The following is a 19,240-nucleotide window of genomic DNA, read 5'->3' on the forward strand; positions in this document are numbered from 1 at the left end:
AGTCAGAAAGGAATTCTGAGGTCATTTGGTACAATTTGCACCTAAATCATTAATCCCTTCCACAGCTTTTTCAACTAGAGCTGAGTAACTCAGTATGAGTAACTTGAGGCAACACATCTGTGTTTGGACAGTTTTGATTGCTCGAAAGTTTTTTCTCCTTCATATTCAGTCAACATTTCTTTCTTTGTAGTCTCCACCTAACATGCCAGATATTCAAATTTTTAGTGTGGTAGGATCTGGAGGTGGAAGGAACTTCATAGTGCCTTATTCTACAGAGGGAGAAACTGAAACTGAAAGAGGTTAGATGACTTTTTCAAGGTCACTTGGCAGGGGTAGGATTTGAATCATGCCATCCAATCCAACTATTAGATTCTTCCTGTGTCTTCCAGACTCCAGGCTAAGCACATCTAAGTTCTTTCCACTGTTCCATGTATGACATGATTTCTAGTTCTCTTACCATCCTGATTACCTTTGTGGTTATGTGCGTTAGTTTGTTAGTGATCTTCCTGAAATGTGTTGTTCAGAACTGAACAGAATGTTACAGATGTAGTTAAACCTGAGCAGAGTATGAGAGGACTATTACCTCTCTCTAAATAGTTTGTTTCTATTAATTCTGCTATTTAGCTGCCTCGTTACATTATTGACTTATATTGAGCTCGTAGCCCACTGAGGTCCACTTATAGGGCAAGAAAATCAGCCTAGCTGAAACAGCAAGATGGCCTGAGGGAGAGAGAGGATATATGTACAAAAAAAGGCAAACCAACACCATTGCTATGATTACCACTGTTTCTCAGATCCTGACGGAGACAGCCTAGAACCCTGAACCCAAGAGCATTGGGAATAGCACTGCTCTCCATCCTGCCCCTGACTTCTGCTCCTGCTTTTTGCCTAGCTCTCACAGCCATCATTCTGAAAGCAACCTCCATAGTGATTGAGGCCTGTCAACTCCTTCTGTAGGTGCTATAGAGAGCCACAGTGACTGCAGAGCCAAAAAAGAAAGTTTTTATTTCCCAAATCCTTGGAACTGTCAATGGTTCAATACTAGAAACTAACATTAAAGATAATGCATTACCATTTATTTTGATGTTTTACTGTAAGAAATCATCTGACCTTTTCATCTAACTTGAAGCTGAAACCTTCTATGACATGTATTGTCTCTCTCATTAACAGGTGAGCTTCTTGAGAGCTGAGCCTATCTTTTCCTGTTTCTGTCCCTAAAGGTTAGTACAAGGCTTTGCACATAGTAAACACTTAATAAATTTTCATTCATTCATTTGACCTGCAGATTTTTTTCATGAATTTCTATCTAGCCATGCCTCCTCATTTTATATATGTGCAGATGAGTTTTTGAAACCATGTATGATTTTACATTTGTCCCTATTTTATTTCTTCTTATTAGATTTCTCCCATTTTCAATTTAACAACACATGGCCACAAACATTTATTAAGCACCCACTCTGGGCTTTTCTAGCTGTTTAGATGTTTTTGGATTCTGACCGTCTTATGCAACATATTAATTATTCATTTGAGTTTTGTGTCATCCATACATTTGATGAGCATGCTGTTAGTGCACTGGAATAAACCATTGGTCAAGATGTGGAACAGAGCAGGCTAAGAACACTTGGGACACTTCATTAGATACCCCCCTCTAGTTTGACTTAAATATACGAATCACCATTTGGGGGTCTAATCATTCAACTAAGTGTCAATCTATTTAAATGTACTGTCACCAAGACCATTTTTTCCCATCTCATCCACAAGGATATTATAAGAGATTTTGTCAAATACTTTGATGAAATTCAATGTCTATGGCAGTCCTATGATCTACTAGTATTGTAACCCCATCAGAAGAGAAAATGAGATTAGTCAGGAATGACTTCTTTTTGAACTCATACTGACTTTATCCACTTATGTTTTTGTTCATGGGATTAATTACACTAATTTAAACTTTATTTTATTATGGGTCTTCTTATCTGAGCTAGCAACATTGGCATTCCCAAAAATAGTGCTAAGGACAATTTAATTACTTCAATTTTATAGAAAAAAATTCAAAGTAGTGATATTTGCATATTTGTGAGGTCAGTGGTAATATTTGTGGTTAATCTTCATGATCAGCATTGGTCTCCTACAGTGCTGTTGTGCTGTGAGTTCTGATTTCTCTAAGTGCAACAAAGTTCATTGTTCCGGTATTAAAATAATAATAAATAGACTAGCGGTTATTTTAATAGCAATGCGCTTATGGAAATTGCCTGTTAGGTGCTTGGAGAAAATAGCAGCAACACCAGTAATAGAAATCTTTTCCATTTGTTTCTTAATGCATGCATATTTGAATGGTTGCCAAGTCCACTTTGTTTATAAGAGTTTTAAAACAGCTTCTGTAGCTTATATGGAATTGATGATTTGAAAGAGCATTAATAATGTGACAGAAGGAATTCCCAGGTTATCTAAGGGATGCATTTGTTAAAGCTGTAGTTAAGACAAAGAAAAATTTCTTTGACCTTCAAAGTATGTGGCTGAGTCATTCTGGAAAGTTCTGTTTCAGAAGTAGCCCTTAATATATAGAAATACAGACTTTCCTTAGAAAACACAATCTTTGCACTTCAATCTAAATCCCTCCAAGAACAGCAAATACACATCATAGAATAGACATTACTCCTTGATGAGTGATAGGAAGCTATCTTTGGAAACTGTCAAATAGGAAACTATAATATAGTGATCTGAAAGAGTTAATGGAGCCACCAGTGGTGCTAAACCATAGGGAAAAAGTGTGGCTTAGTATGTTAATGTTGCTGAGTCCTTAGTTCCCTTTTGCTTTAGTCTCAGGGGATGCACTGGCTGTTTTCCTTTCCAAAGCTAAGTTCTCCATGGGTGATTTCTTTTCTCCTGGAAGCCAGCAACTAGGCTTATCTTTCAAAATTTTCTAATCTCTTTTTGGCTTAGATTCCTAAAATCTAGCCACTGCTTAGATGCTTATAACCTAGCCAATAAGCCAACAGCTCTTACTAATGTTCAGATTCCTTAAGAGTCTGCCCAATATAATGTTCTGATAAACCTTGTCTTTGGCTGAAAAACCCCCCAATAATCTCTTTTATGGGAAAAAAAACAAGTTGAGGTCTCCCATACATTAACAAAGAAACAACAAAACAAACAAATAAAACTTCCCTTAACCTCAACATTTCTTTAGGCTATCACACTTCTCTCCATCCATGCTGAAGCCCTGGAAAGAAAAGTTTACACTTGCAGCTTCTACTTCCTTACAATGTATTGACATACTCCTTAATCCCTTGCAATCTGGCCTTACTGAAACTACCCTCTTATAGGTCCAGTGACATCCTAATTGGCAGAGCAGTGATCTTTTCTTAATTTTCATTCTCTTTGTTTCTTTTTTTTTTTGGAAGGGTAATATTTGATGCTTCTGATTCTCCAGCTTCTTGTGTATTTCCTCTCTGCTTCTCTGATACCGTTCTATTCTTTTTCTCCTCCCACCTTTCTCCTCCCATCCACTACATGAGCATCCCTCTAGCATTTATTTTCATTCTTCTTTTCTCTCTATGCTCTGTACTGGTAATCTAATCTAATTCTATGGATTCAATTATTGCCCCTATGCAGATAATTTCCAATATATGAATATTGTTTTTATTATTAAAAAATTAAGATATCTTTAGAAAATGTGAAGACCTTTAATGAAGTACCAGTGAGTGTGAACTTTTGTTTTAACCCTAACAATCCAAGAATCCTAGGAATGTTGCTGAGAGTAAATGTCTATTCTCCCATTCCCATTAGACATCAAAATAACTAAAATTGATTTCTCTCATAGATTAAGTACAATTTGGCCATGATATGGAAGGGGATTTCAAGAGATGTAACTTTTCATATTGTTTGAAGGCAAAGTCTGGGGAAAATGGATTAACTGGTTAGTGTTATCACTCTCCTTGCTCAAGTAAATTTTCTTTACTCTTTTCTACTTTCTCCAGGTGATTTCCCTTTGGCTCAGGATTTGCCCAAGACTGGTTTTCTCCAGCCCCTTGGGAGGGTAAGTTTAAGGAAGGATTCTTACCTTCCTCTCCCTCCAGACTATTCTATATCTGTAATTTTCCTTCCTTCCTTCCTCCCTCCCTCCTTCCCCTTCTTCTCTCTTCCCTTCTCTCCCTTTCTATCCCTCCCTCCTTCTTTCCTTCCCTCCCTTTCCTTTTTCCCTTCTTACCTGTCCATCTTCCCTCCCTCCCCTGCTTCTTTATACTCCCTCCCTCCCTTCCTTCCTTCCTTCCTTCCTTCCTTCCTTCCTTCCTTCCTTCCTTCCTTCCTTCCTTCCTTCCTTCCTTCCTTCCTTCCTTCCTTCCTTCCTTCCTTCCTTCCTTCCTTCTTCCTCCCTCCCTCCTTCCTTCCTTCCTCCTCCTCCCCTCTCCCTCCTCCCTTCCTTCCTTCCTTCCTTCCTTCCTTCTTCCTTCCTTCCTTCTTCCTTCCTTCCTTTTCCTTCCTTCCTTCCTCCCTTCCTCCTCCTCCTCCTTCCTCCTCCTCTCCCTCTCCTCCTCCCTCCCTCCCTCCTCCCTCCTCCTCCCTCCTCCTCCCTCCTCCCTCCCTCCCTCCCTTCCTTCCTTCTTTCCTTCCTTCCTTCCTTCCTTCCTTCCTTCCTTCCTTCCTTCCTTCCTTCCTTCCTTCCTTCCTTCCTTCCTTCCTTCCCCACTTCTCTATTCTGATCTTACAAAATCCCAAATCAAATAATATTTCCATATACATTGTGGAACAGGAGAGAATCATACACAAAACTGTAATTCTATATTATGTAGATCTTGCTTTCTTTTTTCTTTATATAATAAATTCAAAATGTAACTTAAAAATAAATCAGATGAGATTGAGGATAAGTTGGACAGATAGAAGATGGATCAGGAGAGAGCAGCATCTTGAAAATGCTCCCCAAATATCTAGGAAGTGACCAAATGCTGCAGAGGTAAAGAAGAATGAGAATTGAGAAAAAGTAATTCAATTGGGCCGTTAATAGATCAATGGTGATTTTTGAGAGTGCATTTTCAATTGAGTGGTAAGGTAAGAAACTGAGAGGAAAATAAGTGGCAGCCCCAGGTTAACTTTTTCAAGGAATTTCATTGGGTAGAGATGGTAAGATCAAGTGAAGATTCTTTGAGTATGGAGGAAATTTTGTCATGTTTGCAGGCAACAAGAAAGTAGCTGGTAGATGGGCAAAGATTGAAGATTGGAAAGTGAAGATGATATTATCAAAGATGGGATCAGTGGTGTATGTAGAGGGCTGGGCTTTAGCAAGGTCAAGGACCACCTCATCATCAGGGACTGGGGTGAAGGAAGAGATAGCAAAGAATATGTCTGAGGGATGTGAGGCGAGAAGGAAAAAAGAGAGAGTTCTCAGTGACTTTATAAAATAAAAGTATTAGGTGAGGGTATAAGAATGAAAGCTGACAGGATAGAGAAGGGTTTGATATGGGAGGCTTTAAGAGATAAATTTTGGAATAGGTTCTGAGGTTAGAGGAATAGAGATTATGGAGGTTTAGGAGGATTTCACTGCTTCATAGAGGGTCCATTTGAGATTAGGTCACATACATTTATAGTAGACCCAATCAGCATGATTTTTTGACTTCTTTTAGCTCTGTTTAGCACCAAATGAATGGTGTCAAACCAGGTGGTAGAAATAATCCAGGATTGGAGTTTGGCAAGATATGAAGGACAATAGGATAATAGAGCAAGGGGTTTGATAGTAAAGGAAAGTGTTAAATTGAATTGGTCCAACAAAGGTCGGATACTGGCAAAGGAAGAGAATTTTGCCAGTGCAGGGATGATAACCTGGGAAAGAATTGAGGGATGGAGGGATTGCAGATTCTGATGAAGATAATCCACAGTGTTAGGTGTCACAAGGCATAGAGAAACATAAAATAATAAAATATTATTATCAGATAAAAGAATATTAGAGTTTATAAACATGGAAATGGAATATTTGTGTGATGTCAAGTGATGTCAAGATCAAAAGTCTGACCATCTCTATGTATTGCTGATGTGGCATGAAGGAATAAGTCATAGATATTGAGTAGACTGAGGAATTTTAAAGTTAGGTATACACACACACACACACACAAACACACACACTATCTCCCCTAATAGGAGATAGGAGTTGAGGCAGAGAGAAAGACAGTAAACCAGGCACTGAGCTCACTGAGGAATAAGGAAAAATGAGCTGGGATTTGGGGGATAATAGTTGAAAGAATCTGGACTGGGTGATAAATTTGGTTATCATGAACCTCAAAAGAGGAGAGGTTGTTAAGAATTGTTGGTAGACTGGGAGTTTGGTAGTGTCAATGAGGAGTGAAGAATATTCTGAATTAGAGCACAGGGTGGAGTGAGAGACATACCAAAGGTCAAACAGGTAGAAGAGTCTAAGCCAGGATTTAAATTCAGGTAATCTTACTCCAAATCCAGAGTTAGTTCTACTATACCAAGCTACTTCCTTAAAATAATTTTTAGTTATATTATAAACCTGCCTTTTCTCTTCCTTTTATTCTTTCTTTAGTTTAAGTTCATTGCTTCTCCCCTCCTTTCTTCTTGCAGATGACTTTTATGAATGCCCTAGTTCTGATGTTCAGTTCACACTGTGCTCTTTAGAAAGGTTAGATTAATGTGTGGCTCCTACCCTCACTTGTTCCCCACCCCTTTTCCTGGTGAAAGTGGTTATTTCAAAAGCTTTGGCAGCTAGAATCTTCAGATGAATCACCTTGTTTACAAGAAGAGTCTAGCAGTAGCTGACTGCTAATAATAACCCATTTGCTTTATTAGCAAGGAAATCACATAGCACATACTTAGGCTGCTTGAAGAGGATGCTGAGATGGCAAGTATTTTTAGGATGATGCCATGGAGTGAGGAACACAGGATAGACAGTAATACCATAAGAGGAGATGCTTTGAAGGCAACCAAGTTTCTGATGTAGGCTAAAAGGTTTACCATTTTTAAATTATTAACCACTTGAACTGCTATTCAAGTGAATTAAATCTGCTAGCTTAACAGAGCTGCGAAAAATTACTAAAAACTCAATGAAATCAGGATTTACATTGCCAGAAAAGTTCTCTTAACCACTGCCTACTGCAAATTCTTCATTTTAAATGTCAAAATATTTGAACAGAGCAAGTGTAAGATCACAGATGAAATATTTTTACTGAAAAAAGAGCCAAATCACAATTTATGGTTATCCTAAGCACTAATGCAGTGAAAAGAAAAGTAAAAACCCAAGCACAGAACACAGACAATGTAGGCATGGTCTCTCTTAACAGCATTAAGACTGTCATTTTTTCATAAGGCAAGTAAATTCTATTGGAAACTTACTCAGGAGCAGCAAAACTGGCTCATTTTTTTTTTATAGCTTTTAGGAGTCACAGAATCTTTGGCATAAAATAAAACAAAGTGGTTTTTCTCTTTAGTTGTATCGCTGAAACCCAGAGGTATGAGATGGGATGAAACTTATTATGATCTAATGAGAATTTTATGAAGGTTATTATTTAATATTTTTTTTGAGCAAGTAAGTAAAGCTTAAAATTGTTATGACAAATCAGGCAATGCTTATGGGAAATATTCTTCAGTTAAGATCATAGAATGTTAGGAAGGGAGAGGAGGGAGGGAGAGAGAGAGAGAGAGAGAGAGAGAGAGAGAGAGAGAGAGAGAGAGAGAGAGAGAGAGAGTTAGTTCAGGGATTATGTGTTCCAATCCCTTCATTTCACAGGTGGGGAATATAGAAGGTCTTGATCTTTTTTCCTCCCTTAAACACAGATTTTTTTTGATAGCAGGATTTCAAAGTAGGTTATTTTAGTTACTTAATATACACAATGGATGAGACTCCATCAGTTCTGACTTTTCCCTACTTTTTCTTCATGCAGAATGCAAACTCCTTGAGGACAGGGACTGTTTCCTTTTGCCTTTGTATCCCCATTGCCCAGCACAGTACCAAGCACATAATAGTAATTGATGTCAGTGATAACAATAAAAATGCTTCTTAATCATACACCAGATAATTCATATTGTTATAAACACCACATAAATACAGCTTACTTTAAAATATGAAAGTGAAAAATCTCTATTACATATAGCTTGATTCTTAAAAGTACATAATACATTCACCATTTTAGTTTCAAAGCCGTCATGTGTGAATATATTGCCTTCTAAAAGTCCTTCTGCTTTCTTACACACACACACACACACACACACACACACACACACACACACAAATACTTCATTGGCTCATTAGTGCTCTTTTCTTTCTTCTGTTATATATTTTTTGTATCCTATCACTAGCTTCACTTTTTATCCTAATTTCTTCCCCACCTCAAAAAATTCTCTTATGATAATTAAATATGTTCAAGCAAAACAAACCCACAAATTATATAAGCCACCAAATATAGTTTTAATTCTGCACCTGCAGTACTTCATCTTTCCATTAGGAGGCAGCAAGCATACTTTATAATCCATCATCCAGAGTTTTGCTTGGTCAATAAATTGATCAGAGTTCCTCAGTCTTTCAAAGCTAGTTTTCTTTTCACTATTGTAATCACTGTATAAATTGTTCTCATGATTCTATCTACTTCCATCATTATCAATTCATAAAAATTTTCTCAGGTTTCTTTGGATTTATATATAAGATATTGATATTATTTCATTGTATATAATAGCTTTAAAATTATATGTTTCCTTGGTTTATTTCTTTTAACCATTTCTATTTTTACTGTTGTATTGTGTGAGATAATGATTACTACCCCTTACTCTTTTGAGTTTATCATAAGCAAACAAAGTTTTGCTTCAGCCCCTCATTTTAACACCATGTGAATCAAGTATATTTCAACAACCTATTGCTGGATTTTGTTTTTATTAATCCATTCTGCCACCCTCTTCTATTTTATGAGTGTGTTCAATACAGTCATTTTTATGGATATGATTATTTATTGTAGATTTTCTCTTTCTTTTCCTCTTATACTTTTACCTCTCTTTGTCCCTATCCTCTTTACAAAGAAGGTAGTAAAAGTGAAGAAATATTTGTGATCAAAAGTGAAAAATACTTATCTATAATAAAACTATCTGCTTCTGTATCACTGATCCTCTTCTCTTCCTTTCCCACCTCCCTGAATTTCATTATTGATTCTTCCACTTCTATTTTTTAAAATCCCTTTGTTGCAATCCAAGCCCGGAAGCAGAAGTGGGTTTTGCTTGTGACTATTCCCTATCTGACCCTCCCTTCTTGGTGTCCACCCCCTCGTTTCCTTGTTGAGTTTATTGTTTTTCTGAACCGTGTGTGTGTGTGTGTGTGTGTGTGTGTGTGTGTGTGTCTGTGTGTCTGTGTGTTTTCAACCCTATTTTTTTCTGGTTTAGATGAATGGGATTCATCAGATACCCACTTCCTGTCATTCTTTCCTCCAAGTTTATATACTTTCCTTGAATACTGCAATTAGGAGAAATAGTAAGTGCCATCAATTCTTTCTCATTTCTTTCCTTATGTATTCACTTTCTCATTCCTTCTCTTTCCTCCTTTTGAATTATTAAAACAAAATTAAAAAAAACCACACATACATAGTCAATCTGTGTTATTTGGCTTTGTGGCTTCTGTGGCCTTTGAAGACATTAGGATTCTGGAGGGACTCTTGTCTCTTCTCCTATTAGAAGGTAAGCTCTGCATCATCATTTATCCCTTTCCAATTGCTCAAATTATTCACTTTTCTAGATTTCTATTGAATCTTGCATTTGCATTTCAAATTTCTATTCAAATCTGATCTTTTCATTAAGAATGCTATACTTGGGGCAGCTAGGTGATGCAATGGATAGAGCACTAGCCCTTCAGTCAGGAGGACCTGAGTTCAAATCCAGCCTCATACACATAACACTTACTAGCTGTGTGACCCTGGGCAAGTCACTTAACCCCATTGCCTCACCAAAAAAAAAAAAAAAGAAAGAAAGAAAGAAAAAAGAATGCTATACTTGAAAGTGCTCTTCTCCATTAAGCATCCATTTCTTCCTGCAGGATTATGCTTGGTCCTTCAGAGTAAGTTAATTTTGGTTGTAAGTCTTTATCTTTTGCCTTTACCATATTATACCCCAAAGATTTTCTCACCTTTATGGTAATGGCTGCAAATATTATGTAATCCTGACTGCTTTTACTTGATGTTTTTTTTAAAGGTTTTATTGATGTGTCTTGTTTTATATTATTAATTGTGGTTGGTATTTGAATACTTTCTTTTTCCATGCTGGTATTATTTTTCATTGACTTGGAAGTTCCTGATTTTTCTTATGATATTCCTGGGAATTTTAATTTTGGGGATTTTTTCAAGCTGTCACCCATGGTTTCTTTCAATTTTAATTTTGCTCTCTGCTTCTAATTGTGCTGCAAAGTTTTTATGATTTCTTGAAACTGTAAGTTTTTTTGTTTGGTCATTTTTTTTCAGGGACTCTAATGATTCTTAAATTATATCTCCTTGGCCTTTTTTCCAGGTTAATTATTTTGAAGAATAGATATTTAGCAATTTCTTCAATTTTTAATCATTGGATTTTATTCCAGTATCTCTTTATCTCATGGAATTATTGAATTCTATTTGGTCCTTTCTAATTTTCTGTTACTTGGGTAATGTTTTCTACTTTATATTCTAAGTTATTTATTTTCCTTCCATTTCTTTCTTCTAGACCTTTTATTTCTCCCTTCATTTCTTTCAAGTTCTCTTTAGTCCCTTTGGCCAAGCCATTTTTTTCCTATGAGACTACACTTGTACTTGTGCATTTACATGCTTCTGCATTTTTCTTTTAAGTATATATTGACCTATAATATTTCTTCATAGTATTTGGTATCATCTTTTGTTAATTTATATCTCTAGTCTCAGCTCCTCATTTGGGACTTTGTGCTTAGGTCAAGCTGTGCCTTTTTCTGCTCTCTTGGATACTGTGGTCACGACCTGTTTGGTCCTGACCTCAATTTCATGGACCTCTGTTAATGAGTTCCACCTCCTCTGGTGTATGTGTAGTCAGAGTAGTCTTATGCTAACAATGAGAGTGCTGTGAGTTTCTCATCCCTCTGAAATTTCCCTGTCTGAGTACTTTGGGTTTCTTTCCTCTGCCCCATAACAGAGTGCTCTAGGCTTTAGGTATTCACAGGCTACCTCTAGACAGAATACTGTCATGGCTTATTTACCTGTGCTTGTTCTGGCTTTTCTAGTAGGACCACTTTCCCAGGGTCCTCAGGATTTGAAATACACACACACACACACACACACACACACACACACACACACACACAGACACACACTTATGTATGTATGTATATATGTATATATAAATGATATGCAATAAATATGTATATGTATATGTGTGTATATATGTATATTATAGCTCTAAGCTGGATGAAAAGTTTATACTTATTTCTCTTTGGACTTCATTATTTGAACTGATTCTCTTTATAGTTCTTTGCTAGGCAATATGTGGGAGAGTTGGATTCTTTTGACCTTTCATACCACCACTTAAGAGAAAGTCCTATGTTGTGATTTTTAAGGAATCCTCAACTGGTGTTGAAAAATCCTATATTTGCCAAACAGAGCAACCAATTTTAATTCTTAGGTTGGTTTTCTATTAAATGAGAAAAGTGGTACTACATCGAGCATCTCATTCACTTCATTAGGGATATGTATTATTGTGTCTGGGGGGGTTTAAGAGGGGCGGCTAGGAGGCACAGTGGATAGAGCACTAGATCAGGAAGTCCTAAGTTCAAATCTGGCCTCAGACACTTACTAGCTGTGTGATCCTGGGCAAGTAATATGGCCTCAGTTTCCTCATCTATGAAATGGGGATAATAATAGCACCTGCCTCCCCAGGGTATGAGAATAAAATGACAGATTATTTAAAAAGTGCTTTGCACAGTGGTTAGCACATAGCAGGTGCTATTTAAATGACAGCTATCATTATTATTGTTATTGGGCAGTAAATAAGTATGCATAGTACAGCTATTCCAAAGAACTGCTGACCACTGGAGGCATACATATATGTGAGATACCTAGAGAATAAAAATCTGAACTACTTTTGTATTTTGATGAAGCTTTAATGTTATCAATATGTATACCTGCTCCATTGATGCAGATTTCCAACCCATCCATGTTGGCCCATTCTCTGCTACTCATGTCTATCCCTCCTCTCAATCTGCCACAAGGGGTCCAGCAAAGATGCTGAGCTTTTTCATGAGCTTTTTTTTTTTTTGCTTAGGCAATCTGGGTTAAGTGATTTGCCCAGGGTCACACAGCTAGTAAGTGTTAAATGTCTGAGGCTGAATTTGAACTCAAGTCCAAGGCCAGAGCTCTATTCACTGTGCCTCCTAGCTGCCCCTTATATGAACTTCTTTTTTTTGGGGGGGGGCAGGGGGCTAAGCAATGGGGTTAAGTGACTTGCCCAAGGTCACACAGCTAGTAATTGTTATGTGTCTGAGGCTGGATTTGAACTCAGGTCCTCCTGACTCCAAGGCCAGTGCCCCTTCATGAGCTTTTTTGATATTTCAAGGATATTCATGGAGCAACAGAACATTCATCAGTTATCCCTCACTCTTTGTTTTTCAGATCATCTATTTATATGATGATTCATTAAGCTGGTGGGTCTGCATCTCAAGTTTTTCTCCACTCTAATGAATCCTTTGTTCACTTTCTAAAGTGATTTTCCAAAAGTGCAGGTCCAATCATGTCAATCCTCATGCCATTTCATGAGCCAGGTAATACGAGTAGTATTGTTCACATTTTACAAATAGGTGAATAAAGGTCAAGGGACTTGTTCTGGGTTCCATAGGAAAGAATCTGAGGCAGGATTTGAACTCGTCTTCCTAATTCCAAATCTAACTCTCTATCCATGGCTCGGTCTAGCTGCCTCCTGATGATAAAGGCGACATTCACATAGTACTTCAATGTTTACAAAATGCTTTTCAGTTTTGACCGCAGCAGTTTCATGAGCCAGGTAACATAAGTTGTTCAGTCATCGCAGTTGTGTCCAACTCCTTGTGACTTCATTTTGAGGTTTTCTTGGACACTGGAGTGGTTTTCCATTTCCTTCTCCAGCTCATTTTCATAAATGAGCAGACTGAGGCAAACAGGGTTAAGTGACTTGCCCAGGGTCACACACCTACTGTCTGAAGCTGGATTTGAACTCAGAAAGATGAGTCTTCCTGTCTCCAGGCCTGTTGCTCTGTCCACTGCTCTACTTAGCTATCCCATAAACAGTATTTTACAAATAAGTAAAGCTCCCAGTGAAAAACTCGGTATATGTATAAATCAGGATTAGGATCGTGTCCTCCTGACCCCAGGTCCAGATCTCTCTCTCCTGAATCATGCTACTTTTCTCACTGGTGAAATGTCAGAAGGATTACTGTTTGATCCATAGCCTGTGTTCAGACATTGCCACTTACATTCTTGGATCTGTTCCACAGAGATAATTTAGCCAGGGAAAGTGGCTGTTTGGTTGTTCAGGCCCCACAGAACTTGGCATTTAAGAAGAGGATCAGAATGCCAGAAGCTTTTCTTCCTGGTATATGTTAATATCATCCAACAGATGTCAAAATGCAACAGGTGGAATACCTGCTCTGTGTTTCAGACATTTGGAAAGTAGCAATAAATCTCTGGAAAGCCAGATCACCTGATGGAAAGACCTAGCGTTTAAGCCAGAAAAGGAAATATAAAAGTTAAAATGGGGCCAAGACTGGAGAAAGGTGAAGCATGGCATGTTTTTATAAGTAAATTAAGCAATTGTATTTTTTAGCCCATTATTTCCTACATTCTCCAGCTTTGGCGATCCCTGGCATATCTATAAACCCCAGTGGGCTTCATGGTGGGGAAAACTGACTCCTACTGTTAAGAGTGACAAAATGAGATAAACTCACTGGAGTTCTTACGTATGGCATGGAAATCCATGGCTTGGTTACATAATATGTTTTTACTTATATGTGAAGAAAATAAAATGTAGACTTTGGCATTCAATTAATAGCTTTTAATGAAAGAGCTCATATTTGTACCAGTTCATAAATTGTTTATTATTGATTTTAGATAACACTACCTGTATAACTATGGGTATGTCACTTAACCTCTGTGGACCTCGGTTTCTTTATCTGTAAAATAAGGAGATTGAGCCAGATGATCTCTAAGGTGACTTCCAGTTCTAAATCCTATGACCCTAGGTCTCAAAACATTTGAGATAACTTTTAAAGGTTCACTAACATTTAACCTTGGAGTTTATAGCATAATGGCAAACTCCCAATCTGTGGTACCTTTCCTAGTGAAGAGACAGAGCTGTTTTCTTGGACCTGGTTAGGAGGACCTTCAGAAGAAAATAGTTTTTGTTATCCTGGTGTTATTTTTTTGGAAAGAGATATAATTAGTTGATTAGTTTCCATCATGCCTTATCAGTGTCATGCAGAATACACAAGAGTCAGTACATTCCTGACATCCTTTAAAGGTTTGTCTTTCAAAGGAAAAGCAAAATAAGTATCTATGTGAACGACCAAACAAATAACAGCCTGGAGATATGAACATTTTATATTACATTCAATTTACCTTTTAAGCAATTTTTTAATGAGGAACATCAGGAAATTAGACACTGTGGTGGGGGCGTGGCTGTCCTCCTCTGAAAACATCAGTACTTCTTCGTAACTTGATTCCATTGCTTGAGGCTGAAACAGCAATCCTGTAGAAGAGACAAGAGGCTGAATGTGCCGGGCAAATCAAATGATGACTATCTCCCTTTACACTTCCATGAAAAGGGCCCAAGACCCAGAGCCCAAGAGCCCTAGGAAATGAATTCCCCTCAGCCCCACTGAATTTGCTCTGAACCTTGCCTCTGCAGCCATCATCCAGGGGAATACACCCTATGAAGAAAGGGAACTACCATCCCCATCAACTCTTTATCAGCTACCACCAACAGGGTAGGCAAGTCAGACTAGATCTAGCTGAAGCAGTAAGACTTTTTGAGGCAGAAATGGCAAGCAGGATATGCCAGACCAGTTAAAGCCCGCTATCATCTTGACCATTATTTCCTCTTAGACTCCAGGGAAAACAGCCCCTGAACCAGAAAGCCCTGATAATGGCGGTGCCTCCCAGACCACTGGTCTTGCTTCCAACCCAGGCCCCAAATCGCCTGGCAACTGTTTCTGTCAGTGCTGCAGCTACTAAAGACCAAGAAAAAACAAAGTTCTCATAACCGAAGTCCCTGGTGCTGTCAAATGGTTCAGTATAAAAATGGATATAATTCTATTGGTAGAAATAATACTGAAGAATATAGTCCTCTGCCACTGTGCCATAAGAACCACAAGACCTTTCCAGTTCATTTGCAGCTAAAACTTGATAATTTGTTTTCTCCCTTTATAAGATTGTAAGTTACTCGAAAGCAGGGACAGCCTTGCTTTTCCCCTCCTATTTATTCTATTTCTATTTTATTTCTATTTTCTATCTAATATTTTCTATTTTTTTCTAATTTTGATTTCATTTAAAAAATTATCTTCAGCACTTAGCATAGTGTTTTACACACAGTGCACTTAAATAAATGCTTTTTTATTCATTCTTAAAGGCTAGTGGTCTATTTTAGAATCACAGTCCTAGTGTTGGAAGGGATCTCAGAGGTCATTTAGAACAACCCATACTTCAAGAAATATCTATATCTTCAGCAAGTGGTCATCTGCCCCACGACTGAAGACCTACAGAGATGGGGAACTCACATCTTCCCAGATCAGCTCTCTCCATTTTTGAATTGTTTTAGTTGTTGGGAAGCTCTTCCCTATATTGAGTTGAAATCTGCTTCCCATGCCAAGAGTAAGTGAATTTTGTTAGCCTACATCTGTCCAAAGAGACAGTCAGAAGCCTGTGGGCACCAGTGAAGGCATGGAGATAGAAAAGTTTGGCCAAGGCTGGGAGCTCAGCTTATGGAAGCCTTCTATCTCTTGAATTAGGGCTGAACCAGGGAAATCTTCTAGAGCCTGAAAATGTAGTGGGGACTTGTATCCATTTGTCTTAGTTCTACTTTATGGAGTCAAGCAGAACAAGTTTAATCTCCTTTCCACAACTCTCCAAATAGTTGAAGGAAATGGCTAAAATTATGGATGGCAGAGCTTTCATTAATAATTGTACATATATAGGAAATGAATGATAAAGCCAGGATGTAAATCCAGTAACATTTAAATATCTCTTTCCTCTGTCTCACCTTTTTTTTCATACATACATCGAACTTGTTAAGTAGTTTTCTAGTACTTTATCCTGTGTCCATTGCTGTTTATCTTATTTTTCTTATTCAGTTGTTTTTCAGTTGGGTCTGACTCTTCATGATCAACCCCACTTGGTATGTTCTTGTTAAAGATACTGGAGTGACTTACCATTTCCTTCTCCAGCTCTTTTTACAGATGAGGAAACAGAGGCAAACAAGGTTAAGTGACTTGCCCAGGGTCATACAGCTAGTAAGTGTCTGAGACTGGATTTGAATTCAGGAAGATGAGTCATCTTGATTCCAGGCCTGGTACTCTATCTACTGAGCACCCTAGTTGCCCATTTATCTCATTAGATATCATGATAGAGAGGTTTAGCTTTACTCTCATCTTCTTTTTTTGACTTTGGAATACCCTACCACATCATGTGTTGATATTTTGATTTTATTACCCATGAAATGATAGGTGTGGGTTGGATAGGGTGCTATCCGGTCATGCAGAGGCAAAAGTGGATTAGAAGAGAAAGAGCCTGAGGAAATGAAGGGAAAACAGTGTGCTGACTAAAGCATGTTTATACTTGATCCTGGCTTTCAGGATTTATCATTATTTAGACACAAGGCTTAACCCAGGTTTTGAAGAATATCTGGAACCTGGGTCAATTAACTCTCTTTCTCATGACAGCTTTATCTGATAAAGAAGATAGGGAATATTTCAGTTTTAAGATGTACCCCAGAAAATGCCAAATAACTGATAAATTTAAAACTTGTTTTTATAAGGAGACACACGGGAAGCTTTAGGGAGTACTTTCAGCAGAAAGGAGTGAACTTGAGGGCAAAGGTATTCATTTTGTATCATTTTATCACTATAGTTTGGAAGGTGAAAAAATAGCCTTTCTCTGCTCCAGGCTTGTTTCTTCGCTGTTGCGCAGTCACTTTTCATCAAGTTTTAGATGAATTTAAATGTGTGTGTTATTAAAAGGAGCCCATGTACCCAAACAAAACAAAATAAAATGAACCACCCCTGCCCCTAACAAATCCTTCGCATTTGTTTCCAAATGCTAGCACAATTGAGGGAAAGAGGAGCAGAGTAATATTTTTTGGGTTGCCTCTCAAGATGGTGGAAGAAAACAGAGGATGCCGCCCCTTCCTCCCCTCCAAAAAGGTTACTACTTTGCAGTGTTGTAAATAAGTAATGGGATGAATCTCTAGATTTTTTGGGAAAAAACTCTTAGGAACCTAACTATGTCTTCTAGTTACCTTAGGAAAGAATTACATCAAAATCTCTTGCTGGGAGAGCCAATAGAGTCCACATATAAATTTCACCTTTAAATGTGATTTAAATACCTTTTCTTCATTAGTTTTTCTTATCTATCACTCTGGTTTGAAAGAATTAAAATTAATTGGAATGCATTTTTTTGTCACAAATTCTAAAATATTTTGTATTATTGAGGGAATTCTTATAAATTCCATATATTTTTAACTGTTACCTATTCATGATAATAGATTCAAAATAGATTATATAGCAGCTATATAATGGATTCATAATAGAATCATTTCTATGATTCTAATTAATGCAGTTTTCCATTTTGATAATGTTTTAACATTTTATGCTATTTTATTTTAATTTTTATTTTGTTGTATTTATTTATTCTTTTAGACCATAACTGCTCTCTAATAATTTTTCCCCACAATATTCTCTCTTCTAAAAAAGTGTGAAACAAAATGTTTTGGTATACCATCTCTTCACTAAGAGAAGGAAATAATGCTCTGAGACCAGTTCTCTGTAACCAATATTGACCTTTGCATTTGATCTGGTCTCTATTGTTCTCCATCATCATGTCCATATACATTATTGCAGTCATTGTGTATTCTGTTTTGTTGGTTCTGTTTTCCTAGCTACACATCAGTTTATACAAGCCTTTCCATGTTTTTCTCAATTCCTTACAGTCATCATTCCTTATAACACAGTAATATTCCATTATATTCACATATTATAATTTGTTCATTCATTCCCTGATTATTCCTATGGAATAGGATTCCATAGTTACTATGGAAAGTACTGTTTTTAATACTTCAGTAAGAGTTTCTTTCTTTCTCTCCTCTCCAATCACCATCAGAGAGACTGGACTGGTATCAAAGAGTTCATCCAGCTGGGATGCAAGAGATTGGAGTAGGAGATAATACATCCCACTAGAAGCAGAGTGACCCATTAAGGACAAACATGGAAAGATATTCACCTGAGAAGGTGGGTAGCTTGCAGAAGCATCACTCTTCACATCAAAGAAGAATGCCAGACACATGTTCTTGAAAAGTCTTGCAGGTCATAAAGTGCCAGGAATTGTAAATTATCTCTTTACCACACATGTATCCTACACCTATAATTCTTTTTTTTTAATGGGGAAATTTTCTTCATTTTTAATTTACAGCAGAAAGAACATAAAGCATTCAGAAAACGTTTTCCATATTTTAAGGGCAATTCACAACATTTTGCATAGTTCCAGCAGATGAGTTCTTCAATAGATCCATTGATTAAGTGATGCTTTACATGTACAATTACAAAAATTAAACTTACAAAAAGAAGGCATCTAGACGAGTTTTACATGCAAGTCTTGGGGACCCCTTGTTGGGTGTCAATTACTGTGTGGAACTGCCCCAAGTGACCATGCAACCATAGAAGGGGTTCATGTTATAGTCTTTTTTTCATTCACACAATACAGCTAATTTCAAATGTGGAATAATAACAATTCAATTTTCAGGAGACAGAATAATATTAGCTGCTAATTTTTCTAATGAAATCCTATTCCTAGCACTTGGGAATTTAGATTATCCAAGAAAGCTGTACTTACCTGTCTCTTATACCCAAAATTATGACCTACAACTATGAAAAGGGTGATCAGAAATGCATTATTTCAGTAGAAGTACATTTTTAACTGTCAATCTACAGCTATAATTCTTGTGCTCCAAGTTTGAACCCACTCTTTCCATAAACTTGTATGTATTTCAGGGAAAGGGTGTCCTAGTTTTGGGGAAAACGTTTTGTACCAAT

The 19,240-nt window shown here is 37.3% G+C and overlaps 1 long non-coding RNA gene across 1 annotated transcript in view; it reads left to right on the forward strand.

The window, feature by feature from the left end:
- Positions 1-1,168: 1,168 nt before the first annotated feature.
- LOC110208815 (uncharacterized) overlaps positions 1,169-19,240 on the forward strand; it is an 80,674-nt gene continuing 62,602 nt past the window's right edge. Inside the window, exons 1-3 of the long non-coding RNA XR_013486957.1 lie at positions 1,169-1,220; positions 3,975-4,033; positions 18,312-18,439. This is a non-coding gene — a long non-coding RNA (uncharacterized LOC110208815). The remainder of the gene's footprint in view (positions 1,221-3,974; positions 4,034-18,311; positions 18,440-19,240) is intronic.

The sequence above is a fragment of the Phascolarctos cinereus genome, unplaced genomic scaffold (assembly GCF_003287225.1).
Source record: "Phascolarctos cinereus isolate Bilbo 61053 unplaced genomic scaffold, phaCin_HiC Scaffold_5;HRSCAF=322, whole genome shotgun sequence".
NCBI lineage: Eukaryota > Metazoa > Chordata > Mammalia > Diprotodontia > Phascolarctidae > Phascolarctos > Phascolarctos cinereus.